Below are 15,399 nucleotides of genomic sequence, written 5' to 3' on the forward strand. Positions count from 1 at the left end.
ATAAGGGTACCAAAACTGCAAAAATACTCCAGGTGTTGCCTCATCAAGCCCTGTACAATTGCAGTTAAATATTCCTATACTCAATCCTTTCGCTATGAAGGCCAACATACCAGTTGCCTTTACTGCCTGCTGTACCTGCACGCTTACTTTCAGCGACTGATGCACGAGGACACCAAGGTCACGCTGAGAATCTACCTCTCTCAATTTACATCCATTCAAGTAATAATCTGCCTTCCTATTTTCGCTACTGAAGTGGATAACCTCACATTTATCCACATTATACTGCATCTGCCATGCATGTGCACACTCATTCAGCCTGTCCAAATCACATTGAAGCATCTCTGCATCCTCCTCACAGCTTACCCACCCCACCCAGCACATGTGGAGGTAATACATTTAGTTCCCTTGTCCAAATCAATATTATTTCAAATCCTTGCTCCCTGTCTGCTAACCAGCTTTCGATCCGTCTCAAAACACTACCCCAATTCTATGCTCTTTAAATTTACATTGTAATCTGCTATATAAGACTTTGTTGAAGGCCTTCTGAAAGTCTAAATAAACCACATCCACTGGTTCTCCCTGGTCAACTCTACTCATTACACCCTCAAAGATTTCCAGTAGATTTGACAAGCATGATTTCCCTTTGTAAGCTGGACCATGCTATCCCTCATGATATAGTTTGTGCAGGAAAACATGTTTAATCCATCAGACAGTCTTCTACAAGTAACACCCTTGAGATCCTGTAGGAAACGTAGAGTGTGGAGTTTGTTGCATGCATCCTTGGTGGCCTGCCAAAGTCATTTTTCAGAACGCCTGTTTGACAAAACTTTCAAACAAGTATCAAGACTGGTACTGAGAAGGGCCCTTTCTGTCAGATTCTTCATGCATGATCAGTGTCTCAGTGCCTCTGCATGCTGCTCTCGAGATGACCTCAGTGGGAAAGAAACTGGTGTCCACCTCCTTCTGGAATGTGTCTTTGCAAAGAACATCTTTTAGAGAAATACAGCACAGAACAGGCCCTTCGGCCCACGATGTTGCGCCGAACTTTTGTCCTAGGTTAATCATAGAATTTTGGACACTACGGGCAATTTTTCATGGCCAATCCACCCAACCTGCACATCTTTGGACTGTGGGAGGAAACCGGAGTACCCTGAGGAAACCCACGCAGACACGGGGAGGATGTGCAGACTCCACACAGACAGTGACCCAAGTCGAAATCGAACTTGGGACCCTGGAGCTGTGAAGCAATTGTGCTATCCACAATGCTACCGTGCTGCCCTTAAGAAGAAGTTAACCTACACTCCATTATTCTACCCTAATCCATGTACCTATCCAATAGCCGCTTGAAGGTCCCTAATGTTTCCGACTCAACTACTTCCACAAGCACTGCATTCCATGCCCCCACTACTCTCTGGGTAAAGAACCTACCTCTGACATCCCCTCTATATCTTCCACCATTTATCTTAAATTTATGTCCCTTTGTAATGGTGTGTTCCACCCGGGGAAAAAGTCTTTGACTGTCTACTCTATCTATTCCCCTGATCATCTTATAAACCTCTATCAAGTCGCCCCTCATCCTTCTCCGTTCTAATGAGAAAAGGCCTAGCACCCTCAACCTTTCCTCGTATGACCTACTCTCCATTCCAGGCAACATCCTGGTAAATCTCCTTTGCACCTTTTCCAAAGCTTCCACATCCTTCCTAAAATTAGGCGACCAGAACTGCACACAGTACTCCAAATGTGGCCTTACCAAGGTTTTGTACAGCTGCATCATCACCTCACGGCTCTTAAATTCAATCCCTCTGCTAATGAACGCTAGCACACCATAGGCCTTCTTCACAGCTCTATCCACTTGAGTGGCAACTTTCAAAGATCTATGAACATAGACCCCAAGATCTCTCTGCTCCTCCACATTGCCAAGAACCCTACCGTTAACCCTGTATTCCGCATTGATATTTGTCCTTCCAAAATGGACAACTTCACACTTGTCAGGGTTAAACTCCATCTGCCACTTCTCAGCCCAGCTCTGCATCCTATCTATGTCTCTTTGCAGCCGACAACAGCCCTCCTCACTATCCACAACTCCACCAATCTTCGTATCGTCTGCAAATTTACTGACCCACCCTTCAACTCCCTCATCCAAGTCATTAATGAAAATCACAAACAGCAGAGGACCCAGAACTGATCCCTGCAGTACGCCACTGGTAACTGGGCTCCAGGCTGAATACTTGCCATCCACCACCACTCTGACTTCTATCGGTTAGCCAGTTCGTTATCCAACTGGCCAAATTTCCCACTATCCCATGCCTCCTTACTTTCTGCACAAGCCTACAATGGGGAACCTTATCAAATGCCTTACTAAAATCACACTACATCTACTGCTTTACCTTCATCCACATGCTTGGTCACCTCCTCAAAGAAGTCAATAAGACTTTTAAGGCAAGACCTACCCCTCACAAATCCGTGCTGACTATCCCTAATCAAGCAGTGCCTTTCCAGATGCTCAGAAATCCTATCCCTCAGTACCCTTTCCATTACTTTGCCTACCACCGAAGTAAGACTAACTGGCCTGTAATTCCCAGGGTTATCCCGATTCCCTTTTTTGAACCTAGAAAGAGGTTCGGTAGTTTTTACTGAGGTTCATGTCTTTGGGGCGGTACAGTGGCACAGTGATTAGCACTGCTGCCTCACAGCGACAGGGACCCGGGTTCAATACCAGCCTCGGCTGACGGTCTGTGTGGAGTTTGCACTTTCTCCCCGTGGATTCCCTCTGGGTGCTCCTGTTTCCTCCCACAGTCCAAAGATGTGCAGGTTAGGTGGATTAGCCATGCTAAATTGGCCCTTAGGTGTCCAGGGATGTGCTGATCAGGTGGGGTTATGGGGTTGCAGAGCTAGGGCTAGGTGCAGACTCGATGGGCCGAATGGCCTCCTTCTACACTGTAGTGGTTCCATGCCAATCAGCTCCATAACACAAGACTCTGTGTTCTATGGGCTGTTGGAGGACCATCGACTCGGTGAAAGGTGATCTTTGGTCTGTCTGAAATTTCTTGATCTTCCAGTGCAAAGAGCTGTCCACGACGGAGTGTTGCAATGTCTTGGCAAATTCCAAGATCCAAGGCTATGTCCTGGGAGGGGGAGGGGTTGTGTGCAGCTGCTGCAAAGTCTCAGTGAGGAAAGGGCACAGACTAAGGCCGCGATCTTCTGGCCACGCTGCTCTGGAAAAGCAGCTTGCCACGGCGCAATGGGGCCGGTGAAAGCCGAGAGACTCCGCCTCCGAGATCTACCCGGCTTGCAACGCCTCGTGAGATTCAATGCAATCTTGCGAGATGTTATAAGGGGACTCACTCTAATGTTCAGATTCCAAGGAACCCGAGGCTTTGGGATTTAATCCCTTCGTCTTGGGGACCTCGGACGAATGGGGACCAGGTGGAATGGCACTTGTGGGGGTCTCCAAGGGGATCAGAAGCCCCCAGCTGCATACCCTCTGCGCAGAGTGGTGCCACCTGGGTACCCTGACAGTGCCAGCATGGCATCCTGGCAGTTCCACCTGAGTGCCAGCCTGGCATTGCCAAGGTGCCACTGCCAGCTGGCAGCATTTTTTGCATGGACGTGATTGGGCAGGGGATGCCCGCCATGGGTGTTGGAAGGTGCGGGGAGGGGGGTGGTGGGACCCTCCTATATTGTGATCGGGCTGGGGGGGGCAGGTCGGGGATTTTTTTTGTGGGCCTCGGAGATCGGGACACCATTTAAAAATGGTGATCCGATCTCTCGCTACAACGGAGAGTTCCAGCGGGCGGCGCTCCCCATTGTAAAAGATGGGGCTATGTGTGGCCTTGGCCACGCGTTCCCCATTTAGGCCCCTTATTCAAAGCGAGTAGTGTTGAATAGCCACGTGTTTCGCAGCACTGCGAGTGCCGGGAAACATGCGGTTAAACACGCTCACTCGGGGACTTTGTTCCCTTTTGGGATGATCACGTCCTAAGACTCTCCCACCATGAGACACAATTTAAAAAAATAAATAAAGTGTATTTTTAAAAAACAATAAAATGTTACAAAATAGGTAATTGACCAACTCTCAGCCCACAGATCCAAAACTTCACAGAATCGACAACTCCACCAAATATTGAAGCACCTCAAACACAATAGATGCTGTGTTTTTTGCTGTCCCTTTATAGTTCCATGGGCAAAATACTGAGCTCAGTTTTAATCTGATTACCTGAATGTTTAATGGTTAGAGATAGCTGTATGTCTGGCTCTGACTCAGTGTATAGCTAAATGTAGCTATGGAGTGTAACTTCCCTTTCCTGTGGGCCTGTAGTGTTTTTTCTCTCTCTCTCTTATGCGGCCTGTAGCTTTTTCTCTCTCATCATTCCCACCCTCTCTGTCATTGTGTAGCTTTCTCTCTGTCTTTCTCTGATGATGTCACATCAGTATGTATCGCTCTCGCTTTCTCTCTCTTCATTTTTAGACCTCCCTCTCCTCAGTGCGTATCTCTCTCTCGTTCTTTTCTTTTTTGTGGTTGTGTGGTCTTCTCCCTCTGTCGCTATGTGGACCTCCCTTTCTGTTAGTGTTAGATTTTGTTGAAGTTCCAAACATTAATGACCACAGATGGAACTGACTGTAGGGTGGAGCCTTCCTGTGAGGGGCGGCTGTTGAGATTGTATATAATTTTAGCAACCATTGCAGCCATTTTTGAGTAAATGAAGGACAAAAGCAGATAGATCTAAATTTGAGTCTGCATTGTGAAATTATTTCTACTCTGGATACAAAGTTCTAAGAACCATAGAAAGGTTAAGTTGCAGATTCAGCCCATTGTGCCTGCGTCGATCAAAAAAGAGAAAAGAAAATTCTAATCCCATTTCCCAGCACCTAATCTGCAGATTTGCAGGTTCCAGCACTTCATATGCAGATCCAGGAACCTTTTAAATGAGTTGAGCATTTCACTCTCAACCACCAATTTACGTGCTGAATTACAGACCCCCACCACCCTCTGGGTGAAAACTTTTTTCCTCATATCCCCTCTCATCTTCTTTAAATCACCTTAGATCCATGTCCCCTGGTAATTGAACCCTCAATTAGAGAAAATAAGTCTCTCCAGTCTACCCTGTCTGGGTCCCTCATACTTTTGTGCACCTCGATTAGGTCACCCCTTAACCTCTTCTGTTGTGAGTAAAACATCCCTAGCCTATTCAATCTCACCTCATAGCTGAAATTTTCAAGATCAAAAGGGACATATTAACAAAACCCACCAGCCAAGAAACGGCTGGATTCAGGTCAGTGGGGTGGGCCCTTAACTGCTTGGGCTACAGATCGCCTTACAGCTGTGAAGAAACTACATATCATTGGTGTCCACACCATTGTTGGATTTCCTTCACTCATTCTACCACCGTTTGTTCTTTATTTCATGTGTTTTATGCTGCATTTTTATGTTAGGCTTCAGTCAACTTCAGGACTGTTACTTTATTCATTAAAATTTTTTTTTAGAGTACCCAATTATGTTTTTCCGATTAAGGGGCAATTTAGCGTGGCTCTACCCTGCACATCTTTGGGTTGTGGGGGCTGAGACACATGCAGACATAGGGAGAACGTGCAAGCTCCACACGGTCAGTGACCTGGGACCGGGATCGAACCTGGGTCCTTGGCGCCGTGAGGCTGCAGTGCTAACCACTACGCCACCGTGCCGCCCTCTACTACTCTACTCTTGAAGCGTGGTTAAGTTTCTGGTCTGCAAAAGCTCTCTGTTAACGCCTGATTAGCTTCAGTATCTATTGTTCCGATTCATCAAGCCAGTCATGATGTCACTGCTCCCATTTACTATTTCAATCAACAATCGTGGATGATTGTTTCGATTCTCTGGGGAGTACATCTTGTCGTGATATGTAAAGTAGTGTAAAGGGTTAACAAGATGATGTTCTTGTATCTCAACACTAGATGGCACCACAGAGTAGTCATATAAATATACTGTGACTCCTGGGATTCTGGAGAGAAGATGTTAAGATAAGTTATTCATTGTATTAGAGAGAGATTAGACAGCATTCTTAGTTCTTATATATTTCTGTAGAATAGATTTAATACTGTTATTTTCTTATCTATTACTTAGTGAAGTGTGCAAATCATTTAAAGTAGTGTAAATAAACTAGCTTTGTTTGAAATACATAGCTTGATGTTCTTTGTCAGCACTACAGCTATTAGCCATCTTGAAGGACTCTACAAAGAACATCACACATCTGAGCTCTGGATGAAAAATGTCAAGCTCAGCATGTTAAACACGGATAATTGACCTGCACATCCTAAAATTTCTGGGCTAACAAATATGGAAATAATTTAATCCTCCCCCCTCCTTCACACCCCTCCTCCCACCCCCAGTCAAAGTGGACTGAGAGATTGTGGGGTGGGGCTGCGCTGAATGAGGGAGCGTGTCACCTTCCTGACTCCCTCCAAATAAGGCAGGGGTGGTGGGGAAGGCTTTTAAGGACCACTTAAGGCATCATTCCACTACCGCTGATATTCCACAACTGGCAGACGTGAATCGTATACCACATGGGGAGGACAGGAGATTTCAGATGGCTTTTTACGACAATAGTTTCATGGTCACCATTGGACTTTTAATTCCAGCTGCCAGGGTGGGTTTCGAACTCAGGCCCAGAATATTACCCTGTGTGTTACTATCCTGCGATTACTAGTCCAGTGACAACACCACTACACCTCCCCCACATTTTAAGTTTATCTCTTGTCTATGAAATTAAGCCTGCAAGTGTTTACAAAGAAATATTCTCCATTACTATAGAATGTATGATGATATAATTTATCGGCTCTGACAGAGTAAAACATTAAACTTCATGATGCTTTACAAACTAAATGGTATGTTTTATGTTATATTTATCTGGAATGAAGAATATATGGACGTTTTGCACCATTTTACTTGTTAGACCAATTGAAAAATCGAAAAAGGATCAGAATAAGAAAATAGAAAGAAAATGTATTAATAGTAATAATAATCTTTATTAGTGTCTCACGTAGGCTGACATTAACACTGCAATGAAGTTACTGTGAAAAGCCCCTCGTCGCCACACTCCGGCGCCTGTTCGGGTACACGGAGAGAGAATTCAGAATGTCCAATTCACCTAACAAGCACGTCTTTCGGGACTTGTGGGAGGAAACCGGAGCAGCCGGAGGTAACCCACGCAGACACGGGGAGAGTGTGCAGACTCCGCACAGACAGTGAGCCAAGTTGGAGTCGAACCCGGGACCCTGGAGCTGTGAAGCAACAGTGCTAACCACTGTGCTACCGTGCCGGTCATCCCAAAAAAGGAAGGAGAGATTGAATTATTGCCTAAGGGCATCGTTAGGTAAGGAATAATGTTATCCAAGGTAATGTTCAGACCACGGTGTGAACATTTTGAGTCCTATGATTGGCCACTGGAAGTATGGCAGGGTGAGAGTCCTGTGCTGACCTCACGGAAAATCATGGGATCACCTCACCTCACTTAAATATCTCTGAGTGGTCAAATGCACAAGTGAGATGTACCTGGCAAATATGTAGGAGGAAATGGGGTGGGGAGTGAGCAGAGGGATTAATTTTGTTGGTGAAGCTGCAGCAGTTAAAAGCAGAACCAGCAGGTAGCAAGTTGAAGCACGGCTCGAGGAAGCGAAAAGAAAGCAGGGAGTGATGTGAATATTCTTCTGACTGAAATTAGGCAGAAGGAGACAATGCATTGGGGTCAGTGGATGGTGAAAGACCCGGCAAGCATTAGGGCTGCCATTATGTATATTTTGCAGACATATGAAGAGAGGGATTCTGGCGCAAAATAGGCACTGCTGGACAGACAGCCAAAGACATCAACCTGATGTCTGATCAAAATTAAGCCTCGAAGTTCATTTGCATTAAACAGGCAAGCCATGGACACAGCTGGGTCCTGGTGCAGTCCACCAATCAGGGCCTGAGCAATTCAGAACTTACAGGTGACTGTATGCTGGAGAGTAAAAATGTAAACTTAATAAATTTTCTGTACATACGGTGCAAGTAAATTCAGATACTTACAGGATGTCACACCAATTGTAATACTTTCTGGGAGTTTACACAAATGCTAACCACTGCAACCAGTAAGAGCCACAGCCAAGAAGGATGCACAACTGAATTTCTCATCAGGTTTTTGTCAGCATTTTCTTAGCTTGTGAAAGCATAATCAACATCCTTAAAAAAAAGTGGTGCAATTGGAACATGCATCACAACCATTAGAATAACATGGAAATAGTTATCTTATTATCTGCTAACCTCAAGGTAAAAGTTCCTTTGGCTGCTTATAACACTATAGCTTCCTATTGGTTTGGGATCGTTAGCACTTAACGTAAATGTCCAGATCAGAATAAAATTTTCTTTGAAAAGCATCAGGTTGCCTTTTAAATGTTTGGAATTTGCTGAAACATATTTACATTATGAATCTGGTTCATAATTGAGACTTTCCATTTCATGGACAATCATAAAATCCCTACAGTGCAGAAAGAGGCCATTCAGCCAATCGGGTCTGCACCGACCCTCTGAAAGAGGGCCTTACATAGGCCCACTCCCCCACCCTAGAACCATAACCCCACCTAACCTGTACATCCCTGGACACTAAGGGGCAATTTATCACGGCTAATCCACCTAACCTGAACTTCTTTGGAAGAATCTTTGGAGAAGAAACCGGAGCATCCGGAGGAAACCCACGCAGTCAGCCAAGGCTGGAACTGAACCTGGGTTCCTTGTGCTGTGAAGGAGCAGTGCTAATCACTGTGCCACCGTGCCTTCTGTACAGCTAAGGAATTCATTTTTTAAACTTTACTCAATGTTTTGTAGGTAAAGCAAACTAAATTTTAAAATATTTATCAGATTTATTGAAATTCTACTTAATGGATAACTAATCTCTTGTGTTTAAATACAAGTCTGGTATTACCTTGCTGGTGTGATGTTAATATCACATGGCTAGTTATAGAGGCTTCCACTGTGCATGGAGTGGGCTGTGTTGTGACCTACCAGGGCCTAGCACTTAGGCCCGATTGAAATTGACCATTTTAATTTAAAGAATTGAACACTTTAAAACAAGCCACAGCCACTCCAGCACACATGGGAATTCGGATTAGCCAAGTTCGAATACACAAGAGGTCAAACAGGCTGCCAAGACATGTCCGGACCTGCCTTGTCAATTAGTTGCGATCAAGAGGTAATCGATCCAATTGATATGCACCAGCCTATTGTTGCAAACCCAGGTTGGGCCAAACTCTCGGGCTCCTAGAGTTCCCGCCATCACTTTATTTGACTTGGTGTACATGCAAACACGCCCATGGGAGATGGCACCTGGGGCGGGTCCAGGTGACGTCTCAAATGAGACCATTTGACACTAAAAGCCCTTTTTCATTACCTCATTGGCAAAAGGCCACAGGAAGTGGGAATAGTGCACAAAAGCAGAGGGGGATAAAAACTGGCATTCCGGATCCCTCGGCTGCAAAGACGCAGCTTGGGAGATCACCATGGCCAGACCGGAGAAGTGAAGACCAGACCAGACCAAACCTTGACCAGGCCAGAAGGAAGGGAGAAAGTACGGAAGAGACAAACGAGAACCAACTTCGTGAAGGTGGGAATTCCAGCGATAAGACCCGTAGCCTATCACGCCATCTTTACGGGTAATATACACTGATCTTGGGTACCTCTAGTATTTTGTGAGTAATATATATTTTTAATTCATTTTTTCCAATTAAGGGGAAATTTAGCATGGCCAATACATCTACCCTGCACATCTTCGGGTTGTGGGGGCGAAACCACGCAAACACGGGGAGAATGTGCAAACTCCACGCGGACAGTGACCCAGAGCCAGGATCGAACCTGGGACCTCGGCACTGAGAGGCAGCAGTGCTAACCACTGCGCCACCGTGCTGCCCATTTTGTGGGTAATATAAGGGTTAATTGTGTTTAATAAATTTTGAACTTGTGTTTGTGGCTTGTTTCCTTGTAAATAAAGACACCCTAAATAAAACCTTTGCGTAAGTGAACAAGTTGAAAGTATCTGAGGTTTAACAGATACAACCTGGATTAATTGCTACTTAGAATCCCTCGATGATGAAGATCAGTGTAAGGTTTGGGGATGGCGATGTGCTAATGTCTTTCAAAAAAGTAGTCTTCCATTGTAAGATAGCTGGGATAAATCTCTTCTTGCGTACTGATGTGTTCTCCAATGCGATACCTTTTATTGTTGAGCAAAGCACAGTTGAAATAGATGTGGAAAATGACAAAATATGGTTTGGGGAAAGCCGTGGATTTACATTTCACATGACCAGGGCATTTCTGCATACCACTGAGAAAGCCAGATATTCCTCGTTGAGGAGTCCAGGCAGTGCTGTGGACTTCTGGTGATGTGTTGATTGACAGGAAAATAATTATTTGGAAGTTATATAGACAATTCGCACACCTTTCATCATAGAAATTAAAGGCTTTGCTGCAGGATGCTAGAGCAGTATATACGCAATACAAAAATGTTTTTGAGCAGGTTTCGGCTTAATGTGACCGTTGTGTCAAATTGTGGAGGAAACTAACATGTCTTGTGTAAGTCTTCTTCTAGCCCGAGAGTTTAAAGATGTAATGGAAATTGATCTAAAGGTATCGGACAAAGATATTTTTTTTGGAGACATTTTATAGATATGTTGACTAATGGTTGACTAGATTTAGCCCTCTACGGTGATAAATGGCAAGGATAACCATACTAACCAAGGCAAAGTCATGGAAAAATGAGTTGGTACTGGACTAGGAATGCCACAACATTTCTGATGACTAATGGAGAATTCTCAAATGATGAATTTGGGGAGATGTGAGAATCTGAATATTATTGACATGAATGCTGTGGCTGGAGCCCATTCAGCGATGATTTATGTGAAAGAAATCATGCAGTAATTGATGAAATATTGCATAAGATACTGGCCGACCAATCGGATTGCAAGTTGTAGACAGTGCTGGCATGGGCAGTGCGTGCTAAAATTCTTTGCAAATGATTGTGGGATATAATCCGGATATGTTGATGTATGGATGTTAGATACCCTCACCTTGCTCTAGCAGTAGCTCTATTTTTTCTTTGCCTACTTGAATGCCTCACATGCCAGCAGGAATGATTTTATCAAGGCTGGAGTTTCAGAGAATTAGGAGAGCGGCTTGAACACCACACAAGACAATCTGAGGGAGGCTTCATTTCAGATGAACTGGTTTATTAGAAGAGAGCAGGGCAAAGGGAATGGAGACACCCAGGGAAAGTTAGAGGACGCACGGGGAAAAATAACTAAGGTTATTCAACAATTAAAGCCCATTCCTCGTGGGTCAACAAGTGAATGATGAAGTTGCAGAACCTGACAAATATGCTAGAAGGTGATGAAGCACCATATGCATTGTATACTCTGTATTCTGCAGGGCAGAGTTAGCGGGGCAAGGTATGATAGATCAGGAGTTAGATATTGGTAGAAAACCTGATTTTGATGAAGAGGAAAGGACTATTTTGTCCAGAGGTCAGCTGCCCAAAGTGGGCTCCTGGGTATCACACCACCCAGTATTGGATAACTGGAAGGATGCAACAATAGTGGGAACGGCAGGAAAATCTACTGGAAAATATAAGAATTGATTGAATGTCCAGGATGATAAGACAACCAGTGAAGGTCATGGACTAGAAGAAAGGAGTGCAAAAATGGAAAATTTGGAAAATAAGGACATGTAGCTCAAGTTAGTGATGGGTCGGGTGATGAATCCTGGGCGAGGACGCATTTAGGTACAGTGGATATGCCCTCAGATGGGGTATATAGAGTATGGGGTATAACAATGCCAGCCTAGAAATACTCCAATAGGCAGGTCGGGGTCACAATCTGACAGAAAGCTGATGGGCCAGTTCGTTGGATACATTCAAGAGGAAGCTGGACGTGGTGGCCCTTGTGGATAAAGGGATCAAGGGGAATGGAGAGAAAGTGGGAGTGGCATATTGAATTTGCATGATCAGCCATGATCATATTGAATGGTGGTGCAGGCTCGACGGGCCGAATGGCCTACTCCTGCACCTATTTTCTATGTTTCTAGATGGCACAGTAAGATGGAGGAAGCAGAACCATCACAACAAAATACCAGAAGCAAGAGGTTTTTGTGACGGTTAATGAATTGGTGTATCCCTATATGAGAGACCAAACTAAAGGAGTTGGATAGTTGGAGGGAATTTAGTGTGTATTCAAAGGTCACAAATAGGGGTCGGCCAGCATTAGACCATATGACGTAGGAGCAGAAGAAGGCCATTTGGCCATTCAGGTCTGCTCCACCATTCAATGAGGTCACGACTGATTCAATATAATAATTATCACAGGTGGGTCTGCATGGAAAAGGTTCTATCAGATGGAACTTAGAAGGCCATGGTTGGGTTAGTAGTCCAGGGTTTTGAAGAATGTTTAGCAGATAAAGAAGTCAGAGTGAACCCGTCGACAACAGGGAGGGTCATTGAAAATCTGATTCGCACTTTGGAAACATTTTCCTGTGAATGTAAGGCAATAGACTAAAAAAAATTGCATTTCTGCAAGGGTATCACCTCCAGAGGGAAATGTTTCCCAAACCTCCTAACGAGGTGCCAGAGGTAGTGGAAAAACTTTGGATGTTAAATAAGTGCGCCTATGGTTTAAAGGATGCTTCCAGAGTACACTACTTTTCAATTCAATTAGTGTTGTTAAAGTTGGGTTGTCTCCAACTGAAGGTAGGTTTTGTTATTAATGGTTATACATGAAGGTTATTCATGAAGGCTCCGCCTTCTCAATCTTGCCCCTTGTCTGAGATGTGGTGATCCTCAGGTTAAATCACCACCAGTCAGCTTTCCCCTTCAAAGGGGAAAGCAGTCTATGGTCATCTGGGACTATGGCGACTTGACTTACTAGAACCTGTCAAGTTTTACTGGTGGGAAGCCTGCGGGTATCTATATGATGCATGTTGACGACTTTTAAGGAGTAGTACGAGTAAGTTTCAAAACAAAGTTATTGACATGATTAGAACAGACTTTAAGGTTGGGAGGCAGGCTTATGGGGCCTTCAATTATATTAGATTAGGAATAAAACAATATGGGTTTGAGGCTACTTTATACCACCTATCATATTTAGAAAGTGTGAGTCCTATCACACACGGTCAGTCGGGCTAGGTCCTCACAAAAAAGATGCAAATACCTTCCAAAGATGAGATGGAACAGCTGCGATGTCTAATTAGACAATTAAATTGGCCAGGCATACAGACAAGGCCAGATGCCCTATAATGAAACATTGTAAGATCCAAGACATCTGAAGGGGAATACAACATTAAAGGGGGCAGGACAGGGGGAGATAGCAGTTAATTAAGCATATAATATTCTGGGCTTTATTAATAGGGGTATAGGGTACAAAAGCACGGAGGTTATGCTGAACTTGTATGAGACACTAGTTAGACTTCAGCTGGAGTATTCTTTACAGTCCTGGGTGCCACACTACAGGATGTAAACGCATTGGAGACCGTGCATAAGAGGTTTGCAAGAATGGTTCTAGAGAGGCGAAACTTCAGTTATTTAGATTGGTAAGGTTAGGGTTAGGGTTAAGAACAGCTCTCTCCAGTTGGAGAAGGGTTATGGATTCATTGCAAGAGGATATAAATCAGCTCCGACGGTGTTAGGGGGAACTGGAAGAATTGTGTCCTTACTCAATACTCTTGGAAATTAAACATGCCTTAAGGTAAAGACTGGTTTCAAATTAATTCTTTCCTCAATTTACAGTTACTGAAACGAACTTGGTGTTATTTTGAATTATTTAGTAACCACATTATTGTATTAAAATAAGGTCTGCTAAATTTGCATCCTTTTGTGAAACTGGGGGCGGTATTCTGTGATTTTGAGGCTAAGTGTTGACGCCGTCGGAAACGCCGTTGCGTTTCTCGACGCCGTCAACACAGCCTCAGGATCAGCAATTCTGGCCCCAACAGGGGGCCAGCACGGCACTGGAGCGGACATTGCCGCTCCAGCTGCTGTACCTGGCGTGAACTGGGCGACGTGGGGTCCGTGCATGCGCAGTGGCACCGGTGGCAATACAGTGCCTCCCTTCTCCGCGCCGGCCCCGACGCGACATGACGCAGGGCTACAGGGGCTGGCGCGGAAGAAAGGAGGCCCCCAGCCAGAGAGGCCGGCCCGCCGATCGGTGGGCCCCGATCAAAGGCCGGGCCACTCCGAGGCCCCCCCCCGGGGTCGGACCCCCCCTATCCCCCCCCCCCCCCCCCCCGGCCTCCCCCGGACCCTTCAAAGCCGAAGTCCCGCCAGCTAAGAGCAGGTGTGAACGATGCTGGCAGAACTCGGGTTTTTTACGATGGCCGCTCGGCACCTCCTGGGCCGAGAATCGGTGGGGGGGGGGGGGGGGGGGGGGGGGCATTGCCAGCGGCAATGGCGCCGATTCTTCACTCTGCGGAGAATCGCGTCCCGGCGTCGGAGCGGCGTGGCGCGATTCGCACCAGCCGGGGGGATTCTCCAGCCCGGCCCCAGGCTGAGAGAATCCCGCCTTGGGTTTTCCCAACACCAACTTGACATGTGATAAACCTGCCCAGTTAATTATTACAGTCAGAAAGAACCTCCAGCAGAGCTATTTGAAAGCCATGTATCCATTCTAAAAGGCATCCTGGCCCAGCTGGCTGTGTGGAATTGGCAAGGGCACTGGATGAGTGAGTGGCATAGGGGCAGGTGTGGCTCTCATGGAGCCACACCCACTTTCCTGGTGCTATGTCTTCGGACTTCAACTGTTCTGCACAATAACAGTTGCGGCGTTCTGAAACACCTCGTCATTGCTGGTTCCCAGGCCAAAGATTTCTGACGTCTGAGCTTCCATACCAGCAGCATAAATGGACATTGACAGTTTTGTACATAGCAACTGATTGAAGGCAAAATGTTGTTCAGATTTAAACTAGATGTTTTGGTAATTGACTATGACTGATTGTATAAACCATCTAGGATAGCATTTTCCAAACTATTTTTCCCGGGACCAACTTTGCCAACCGGCCTACCTTCAGGGCCCACACTGGCCGACCTTTGTGACCCATGCCTGCCGACCTTTGCGACTCACACCGGTCGACCTTTGCGACCCATGCGGCCGACCTTCAAGACACACTATTTTTGCTTACCTTTAATGTGACAGGTGAGCCTGCTTGGTCCTCACAATCTCACTTGCTTTGACATTCAATGTTACATTTCTGCTAAGGACTTCAGCTGATGATTTAAGTTCTCGCTGCATCCTTTGAAAACAATTAAAGAGGTTTGTCCTTGAACTGGCCATGCCAGTCTTCAAATGCCTTTGAAGCTTTGAGTGTTTTTAACTTTCACTTGCCAGTACTTTCCTGCATGTAACACAGCTGGGCTT

The sequence above is a fragment of the Scyliorhinus canicula genome, chromosome 20, assembly GCF_902713615.1.
Source record: "Scyliorhinus canicula chromosome 20, sScyCan1.1, whole genome shotgun sequence".
Classification (NCBI taxonomy): domain Eukaryota; kingdom Metazoa; phylum Chordata; class Chondrichthyes; order Carcharhiniformes; family Scyliorhinidae; genus Scyliorhinus; species Scyliorhinus canicula.